This window comes from Patella vulgata, chromosome 5 (assembly GCF_932274485.2).
Source record: "Patella vulgata chromosome 5, xgPatVulg1.2, whole genome shotgun sequence".
Taxonomy (NCBI): domain Eukaryota; kingdom Metazoa; phylum Mollusca; class Gastropoda; family Patellidae; genus Patella; species Patella vulgata.
Window position 1 is genome coordinate 70548839 of NC_065883.2, and position 10000 is coordinate 70558838.

The 10000-nt window shown below is 31.9% G+C and overlaps 2 non-coding genes across 2 annotated transcripts; both read left to right on the forward strand.

Moving 5' to 3' along the window:
• Positions 1 to 6762: 6762 nt before the first annotated feature.
• On the forward strand, positions 6763 to 6845 carry Trnal-uaa (transfer RNA leucine (anticodon UAA)). The gene has a single exon. It is a non-coding gene; the product is annotated as a tRNA-Leu (tRNA).
• Positions 6846 to 6939: 94 nt separating this feature from the next.
• Trnai-uau (transfer RNA isoleucine (anticodon UAU)) lies at positions 6940 to 7050 on the forward strand. Its single transcript has 2 exons — positions 6940 to 6977; positions 7015 to 7050. It is a non-coding gene; the product is annotated as a tRNA-Ile (tRNA).
• The last annotated feature ends 2950 nt before the right edge of the window (positions 7051 to 10000 follow it).

The window sequence follows — 10000 nt, forward strand, 5'->3', positions numbered from 1 at the left end:
TCTAAGTGTTATAAGTGCCAAAAATTAGGACATACGCGTAGAAATTGTAGTGAAAAGGAATGTGAAACCTGTGGATTATTTAGTTGTCAGTGTGAGTCTAATATACAGTGTAAAACTTGTGGATATGTAAGCTGTCAGTGTGATGAAAGTACAGGTGTGAACGATACTCAGGTTAAAGAAACTGTGGGGATAGAGACTGATAGTGTAAACAATGAAAGAGAAATGATTATAGAAAATAATGAAACGACTACAGATACCAGAGTGAGCGAAACTGAAGTTGATCCTGTCAACGAATTAGTCAGTGACAATAAAAACAGTGAATTTTTTGACAACAAGCATATAGATATTGAAACAACAGAAAGATATGAGGCTGAAGGTAATAATAAAGAAGATGAGTGGCGATTGGCTAAGTCAACCTTTGACTACAATAAAACCCTACGAAAGAACTATTTAAAAAATTACATCAGTAATAAACCAGCTTCAAATTTACGCCTTGAACAACTAGCGAGGAGAAGAGAGTCTAGATATAATCTCTACCATGACCAACAGTCTGAAAATGCACAAAAACGCCCACCATCAGTTTCCAGTCAAGATTTATTTATACAGCACAGAGGGGAAGTAAAATCAACAACGGGTTTAACTCGCGAGAGACGGATCTGATTTTCAACTATAACGGTACTTTAAATATAATTTCCCGTCTATCTTTATATTATATAATTTCTATTAAAGTAATTTCTGTTAATTGTAATGGTCTACGAGATCAAAGAAAACTCCAGAACATAACCTTATGCTGGGACAACGAATTTATTTTAAAAATTATTAAACTATGGTACCGTCTAGTGCACAAGAATAATCTTATTAATAGTCGTAGAGGTGCTGAAACTCTACCTAAAAATATCCTCATAAACTCTACTATTTCTGAATGTATTGTGCTTTTAAACTACTTTAATATGTATGTATATGTCAATAAATGCAAAAATATTATTCTCGTTGATGAGAATCAAGTATTCGATCATTATTTATGGGACAACTTTATAATTTCCTGCACTTTTAACAATAAAGCGTTGTAGAAACTATAACGGTAATAGTCACGTGACTACATACCGACTGATTGTTTATGTTTTGACAACACCGCGAGGCTATGCTTATACAGCTTCCGTCTTGTCGTTTAAAGTGACCCAATATCCACCGCAAACTACATGTCAGATTATGTACAGAGTGCAGTGTCTCTTTTATTTATATACAAATCTAATCAATTACAGACTATTATACCACTGTGATAGAGTAATGATTATTATTATATACTTAAGAATATTTACACTAGTAGTTAGTATGACTTTATATTTTCAATTAATGTGCCAAAATAATCTTTATTCATTGTATAAATATTTCTTAGTAGACTATTCCATTATTAAAATATATATTATATGCTTTAAAGATGAAAATGTTATCCTCAAAACGCAAACTCAAACATGCCTAAAATAGCTTCTCTCAATGTAAATGGATTCCGCGATTTGCTCAAAATTAAAAACATTTATGCATATTTGAATAGCTTTAATTATGATATAATCTGTATTCAAGAAACATTCTGGGATGATGAGTTTATAAGTTCTTTTGCCGGTCTATGGGACGGCCCGTGCTTTTTTAATAATTTTCAAGACAATAAAAGACGGGGGGTTGCCATTCTGTTCAAAAACATGTATAAAAATTCCATTACGCAAGAATTTAAAGACAATCAGGGTAGAATAATACGAGTAGATTTTCAATGTGACAATAAAGACATATCAGTATTCTCTATATACGCCCCTAATAATTATAAAGATAGGGGGGAATTCTATAATGTTCTCTCTTCTTTTATTGATATAAATCGCATGAATGTGGTGATTTTAATGATGTACTAGATCCTAATCTAGACAGGGGTAGAAATATGTATACAAATGTTAGTTCTACCGTAATTTTTAAAACTTTTATACAAGAAAATAATCTGTGTGACATATTTCGTGATAAATATCCAGTAAAGCGTCAATTTACAAGGATACAAACTGTGAACGGGTCATTACGAATGAGTAGGATCGATTATATATTGATTAGTCACCCACTAAAAGCACACACCATGAATATATGGACAACTCATACAAAATTGTCTGATCACAGTTTGGTATCCTTACTCTTTGATTTAAATGAGGTAGACAGGGGTCCTGGTATGTGGATTTTTAACAACACGCTTTTAAACAACATTAACTATGTGGAAAATATTAAAAAAAATAATTAATGATAAACTAAACTGTAGTCTGTACAAAGAATATCCTCTAATTTGGTGGGACAACCTTAAATATATTATTAAAAAAGAGTCAGTTTTATTTGCACGTAAAGTAAATCAAAAAGAGAAAAAAGAATTTTGGGATTTGAATAATAAATTAACAATATTATATGAAAAGCAGTCCAAGGGTATATTAGTTGATCAAAATGTAATCCAAGATTTAGAAAGTAAACTATCAGAGTTTGAAACTAAAAAATGTCGAGGAGCCATCTTAAGATCGAAATCCAAAAACGCCTTAGAATCTGATAGATGTACGTCTTACTTTCTAAATCTTGAGAAGAAAAACCAGGAGAATAATGTAATTAAATGTATTTATGATTCAGATAATATTTTAATTGATGATTCTAGTAATGTCTTGTATACATGTGCTGATTATTATAAAGTATTGTACACTGCCGACCCCGAAGCAGACGATACACACGAGCAGACGACGCTGTGTGATCTCGTTGACTGTACACTAAGCCAAGTCAACAGTAGGTCATGTGACCGACCTATTACACTCCACGAAGCGTATATAGCACTTAACGGTATGCAAAAAGGGAAATCCCCCGGTAATGACGGTTTGACAGTAAGTTGGTATTTACACTTCTGGAGTGTAATAGGTCCTATTTACTTGTATATCTTAAATCATATTATTTCTAGTAAATCGCTGTCTCGCTCTATGAGACATGGTGTTATAACTTTATTTTATAAAGGTAAGGGTGATAAAAGAAATCTGAAAAATTATAGACCTATAAATTTATTAAATGTTGATTATAAGATTTACTCTAGAATTTTAGCCTTAAGACTTAGAAGTATTATTAATACAATTATCTCTCCAGATCAGTCATGTATTCCTGGTCGTGATATTTCAGATAATATTGCTTCGATAAGAGATGTTTTAAATTATGTTGAATTTGAAAATATACCATGTTACATTTTAAAACTTGATGCTCTCAAAGCTTTCGATCGAGTTTCACATTCCTATATTTTTACTGTACTAAAACATTTTAATTTTGGTGATAGTTTTATTGATCACGTTAAAATATTATACTCCAATATATACAGTAGTGTTAAAGTAAACGGCCATATATCTCGCCCTTTCCCGGTAACCAGATCTGTCAGACAGGGTTGTCCACTTTCAGCACTTTTGTACGTACTTACAGCAGAACCCCTCAATGCCCTTATAAAATCTAATCCGAGCATAAAAGGAATATGTATACCAGGTTCACCCACCCCATCCCTCCTATACCAGCATGCAGATGATTGCACCCTTACGCTATCAAACACTGATTCTATTATAAAAACCTTTTCACAGATAAAACCATACTGCAAGGCCTCTGGGGCGAAAATCAACGTCGAAAAATCCCAATTATTACCAGCTGGATCTGTTAAAAATGAAGATGTTTCACTCCCTGTACAAGTTGAAATTATCTATGAATGCATCGAAATATTAGGTATTTACTTAGGACCAAACTCCAATGCATGTAACCATAAAAACTGGGATACCAAACTAAATAAAATTAAGAGAATTTTAAATATGTGGTCTCAACGGAAACTTACCCTAATGGGAAAATCCTGTGTCATTAATTCATTATGTATGTCCTTATTATGGTATCCCCTAAGGGTCTTGAATATACCTTCTTATATTATTAAAAAAGTTGAAGAATTTATAAAAGATTTTATGTGGTTTAATAAAACACCTCAAGTCAAGAGCTCCACCATTATAGGTTCATATGATCAAGGCGGTCTAAATATACCCAAACTTGTTTTAAGACAAGATGCTTTCAGATTAAATGTTTTAAAGAAATACAATGATAGTACTTTTCATGCTGTATGGAAGCACCTTTTTACTTATTTCCTTAATTCATACCACAACATGAATATAGATATTGAAATTTTCGCATTAAAACCTATTTCAAGTGGATTACTAAATATACCAGACTTCTATAGATCTATTTTAATTGCATGGAATAACATTAATAATAATACAAGGAGACCACCATTAAGTTATAATGACATTTTAAACCAACCATTGTTTGATAACCCCTTTATATTGTATAATAATAAGTCTCTCCATTATGACATATATATTAGCAATGAGATTGTAAAAGTTTCTGATATTTGTTATTGTGTTATACCAGGTTTGCTCCCTTTAATTCATATAATTGATTTATTTACCATTAATAATGATGAGGTTGATATTGTTAAGATTGAAAAATATTATAAAACCATATGTTCATGCCTACCAAATGACTGGCTTGTCATGATTAATAAAGAGAGTCATGTGATTGATAAGCATATTATTCTTCATATACAAACTAATGATGATTATGTACCAATTACAAATTGTACATCTAAGCACTTTTATAATGTTTTAAGAAAGAAATTTTATAAAGAACCCACTAGTATAAATTTTTGGAATCAGCTTAATTACGATATTGATTGGAAAAATGTATGGAAATCCATAGGTTATTACTTAAAAAGCAATGAATGTATAGAAAATGATTTTAAAATAGCCCATAACATTATATATACAAATGAGAAACTCTTCAAGTATAAAACTATTGATAGTCCTCTGTGTTGTCTCTGTTTAAGTGATATAGAGAATATGCAGCATTTACTCCTTAATTGTCCCAAAATTTCAGAATTTATTAAGAATCTAAAATCTATATTAATTAATTTCTACCCTGAAGGATTTAGCTCTGTCTATTTTAATAAAATATTGTTGTTTGGTGTCCAATCTATCAAGGGTAATAAAAAGAATAATATTTTAATTCTACTACTATCTTTTGCCAGACTAGCTATAATTAAACGCAGAAATATGTTTCTAAAGACTGATAAAATTGTAAATGTTTTCAAACTTTTTATAACAATGTTACAACATCATTTTCAATACCTATATTTTTATTTAAAAGAACAGAAATTTAATGATTTAATATGTATACCAAATCTTGTATATATAGAAAATAATGAAGTTAAATTATGTATAACCTGATGTATTTACAATTGACTAATTCAGTCCACAAGCCACCTTAATTAGTAGCAGACGAATCTTCACCGTCTGCGCGGAGTATGACCTAGTTGCATAAATACTCAACAGTCTCTTTTATCCAGCTATAATGCTACCGCATAAATCTCTGTAGACTAGTACATCCAGAACTCTTTAAACTACAACATGTAATAAAACTGTTTGAAGCATTTTCTCCGTAACTTTCTAATCATATATAACTTTTTATTTGTCTATTTTACCCAATTGTTTTAAAAATATACATGTTATTTGAATTATAAATATAATATCATGATACAAGTTTACTATTATTGTGACCCACTTTACAACCCGTCATCCAGACATAAACACTCAATCTGTGTCAGCATCACAAGCCTTTATTATCCAGTTCAAAGTTACCTATATTCCCCATAGTAAACTTGTTCATCCAGCCCTCCAAAAAATTTAACATGGGAATTTGCTATTGCAAACCTTTTCATCAGAATTTCTTAACAATTATTTAAGTATAAACATTTTTCTTGTCTATAATATCTTTATTATCATTTAAAGTCACAAAATATGTTAATTCCTATCACTTTAAAGACTATATTTTAATTTTAAAGCTTATTTTTCTGTTAGACACTGTGTATCTAACACACAAAAACCTTTATACTAGAAATCATATTGTTAACCTGTTTTCAAGAAATTATTTGTAAATCCTTAACTAAATTCATCTCTTTTACTCATAATAGTTTTCATTTATGTTTAAAGTCACCATATAATGTAATAATTGTAGCATTTAGAATTATAATTAGTAATCGAAAACATTTATTGTCATTGATACTAGCCGCACCTAAAACGTTGTAATTATCTATTTCTATAATTGTGTATATGACAGGCATAGATTTTAATTGTACATAATATATTTTATTTATTCTTTTTACTCTTTTATACATACTTGTCTCTCATTCTATACATATTATAAATAACAAAAAATATTTGTTCTTATTGTACACTGTACATTACTGTTACTGTAAATTAGATTTGCCTGTATATACATAACTTAGTATTTTTCACTGTGAATAGATGTAAAGTGAATAGAATGTTATAAAATGTTGTAAATATTATAATGAATATACTTTCTGTGAATAAACATTTTACAAGGGAAAAAAAAAAAAAAAAAAAAAAAAAGTGGTTAGGACTTCACGTTGTGGCCGTGACGACCCAGGTTCGAATCCTGGTCACGGCAGAGGCGCATTAACCTTTTCTGCATTTTACAATGTTCAATGAGCATTATGGCGAAGACGATCGATGAGAAGGATGTCGGTGGCCTTTTCCAGCATCCCAGCTGAGTTTGTGACCCGCCAAGAGACGCGAGGGGTGCAAATACCGTCGGATCCAATAAGCTGGTACAGTACGGTGGCCGAGTGGTTAAGGCGTTGGACTTAAGTTCCAATGGACGTATGTCCGCATGGGTTCGGTGGCCGAGTGGTTAAGGCGTTGGACTTAAGTTCCAATGGACGTATGTCCGCATGGGTTCGAACCCCATCCGTACTAAAAGTGGACCACTATTTTCTTGCCAGCTTGTCCGAGATCCCCATCAATATTCCATTTAGGTATACCCTTTTAGCGAAACGAAAGTCGATTGTGCGCCCCAGTGGCACAATCGGTTAGCGCGCCGTACTTATAGACAGTACCTTCCCTGTGTTATACACAGGTTTGAGGAATGCGGAGGTTGTGAGTTCGAGCCTCACCTGGGGCAGCCACTGTTTTCGTACAGCGGCGGAGTCCGTTTTCCTTCCTGGCAGCACACGCGGAACCTGGTGGCTTTGGCTCGATGCCTGAAAGTCATTGTACCGGTGATTACCAGGTATTGGCTGTTGCCCAGTGGTGAAAATAAGCGCGTGTTTGACGATGTGATTGGCGTGGGGATATAGCTCAGTGGTAGAGCATTCTCTTAGTAAAGAATTTTATTGCACGTTCTGGCCTAAACTTGGACCCATATATCTTAATATAATTAACCATATTTATAAAAATAATAATTTATCTAGATCGATGAGAAAAGGCATGTTGACATTAATCTATAAAGATAAAGGCGATAAACGCGATCTACGCAATTTTAGACCAATTTCACTGCTACAAACTGACTTTAAAATCTTATCAAGATGTCTTTCTCGTCGACTTAGGTCGGTTATTGATACAATTATTTCACCCGAACAAACTTGTGCTGTTCCTGGTCGTTCCATATACGATAATATAGCTAGTATAAGAGATGTTATTGATTACGCTGAGTATGAAAATTTAGAAGGGTTTATAGTCAAATTAGATGCCGAAAAAGCGTTTGATCGTGTCTCACACAAATACCTATTTTCTGTTTTAAAACATTTTGGATTTGGTCATGTTTTTATTAAATGGATTCAAATTCTATATAATTCTATTTTAAGCACAGTTAAGTGTAATGGACACCTCTCTCCCTTTTTCCCTGTTACACGTTCTGTTAGACAAGGGTGCCCCCTGTCAGCGATGTTATATGTGATTATTAATGAACCATTGAATATTTTGATTAAACAATCGCCACTGAAAGGTATTCCAATTGGCAGTACAGATATTTCACTACTATTTCAGTATGCAGACGATACGAATTTAACCCTCTCCGATATAAATTCATTAAATTCATTATGTGAGGTTTTAGACCCATTTTGTAAGGCTTCCGGCACTAAATTAAATATCTCCAAATCCGAAGTATTGCCGATTGGAAGATCGGTAGACAAATCTTATAAACTGAATATCCCATTTAAATGTATTAAAGACGCAATTGAAATTTTAGGTGTATATGTAGGGCCTAATAAAGCCATGTGTAATGAGCTTAACTGGTCAACGAAGATTGAAAAAATTAAACTGATCTTAAATTTATGGCGTACACGCCACTTAACTTTAGCTGGCAAAGTAATGGTTATACAATCAATGTTACTATCAAAACTATGGTATACCGCCACCGTCGTACCGATACCTGACACGGTTATTCGTGAGGTCAATAAGATGATATGTAACTTCCTTTGGCGAGGCAAGCCACCCCTAATACAGTATAATACAGTGATTGGTAATAAATGGGACGGAGGTCTAGGCCTACCGAGTATAAGTTTAAAGGGTAAAGCCTTAGTATTAAAATGGATGATAAAGTATTTTGATACTACATACACCAGTGTCTGGAAGTTACTTATGACATATTTTTTAAAGAATTATGCTAAATTAAATTTAACCCAAGAATTATTTACTCTTTACTATGATTATAAGGACTTAAATAAAATACCAAAATTCTATAAATGTTTATTATTAGCATGGGATGATCTCAATAAAGGCACTAGGCCTGAGCCGATTACTCTTCAGGATATTGTGTGTCAACCTATCTTTAATAATAACTATATTAAGTATAAAGACAGAAAACTTAACTTTGAAATCTTTAAATTGACTAATATCACTAAGATATATGATATTATCTACTATGTAAAGCCTGGATTTATACCTGTTCATTCTGTCATTGATATGATACATAACCATAAACCTGATTATAATGTTAATACAATCATCAGAAATTATGAAATTATATTATTGAGTATTCCATCGCAATGGACCAAAATTATTAATAATGAATACTATGATGGGTTAGTTAATGTTAAAAACAAGTTTAATATTCTAAGTAATACTGTATTAACTATTGAATTAAATTCTAGATTTTGTTATGCCGAATTAATTAAGAATGTATTTGAACAACCGAAATCCTTAATGTTTTGGGATAGAGTAAATTTAACATGTAATTGGTCTATCATCTGGAAGAATATGTTCGGAAAATACAAAAATCCCAAACAAAGAGAATTAGACTTTAAGATAATGCATAATGTAATTTGGACTAAAGAAAGATTACATAAAATTGGTAAAGTTGACAATAATATTTGTCCTGTGTGTAAATCTGAGTCAGAAAACCTACTTCATTTATTTGTATACTGCTCATGCTTAAAAGGGCTTAAAACTCTAATAAAATCTATTATCGATGATGTAATGCCTACAACTATACCAGAAGACGATTTCAATAAATGTCTGTTATTTGGACTGCAGTCCAGTGATAAGTCGAACCCTAACGACCTTGTTAACACAACACTGAGTTGTACACGACAGACAATCTTTAGCAGACGAACTATGTTACTCGATAACAATAATAGTAAAATAGATATCATAAAACTATTCCATGCTATCTTTAAACATCAGCTGTATTGTATAAGTCAATTCTATGTCAAAGATAAACCAAAATTTTTAAAGAAATATATTTTACCTTCGGTATTGATTAAAATGGAATTTGACGGTAGCATTAAGCTTGATTTTTAAATACATATAAATTGATGTCTTGATGTAATTGATGGCAACGATGTAAACTGTGTTATAATGTCTGTAATGCCATGGTGAGAACTTGTAAACTATAATAGTTTAATATATATGTATGTATGTCATTTTGTATCTCCTAACCTCGTGGATTTCCTCTAGGTCAACCAGTCCATCCCCACTGTCAAAGACCCCACGGTATACAAATAATTAGTGAAATAATATTGAACCATATATTAGTCCCGAAATTCACACTCTATTTTGAATTTACTCGGAATTTAATCATTTAAGTGGAATCTAATCAATAGTCAAAATTGCAAGGGAGATAACTCTTTGTT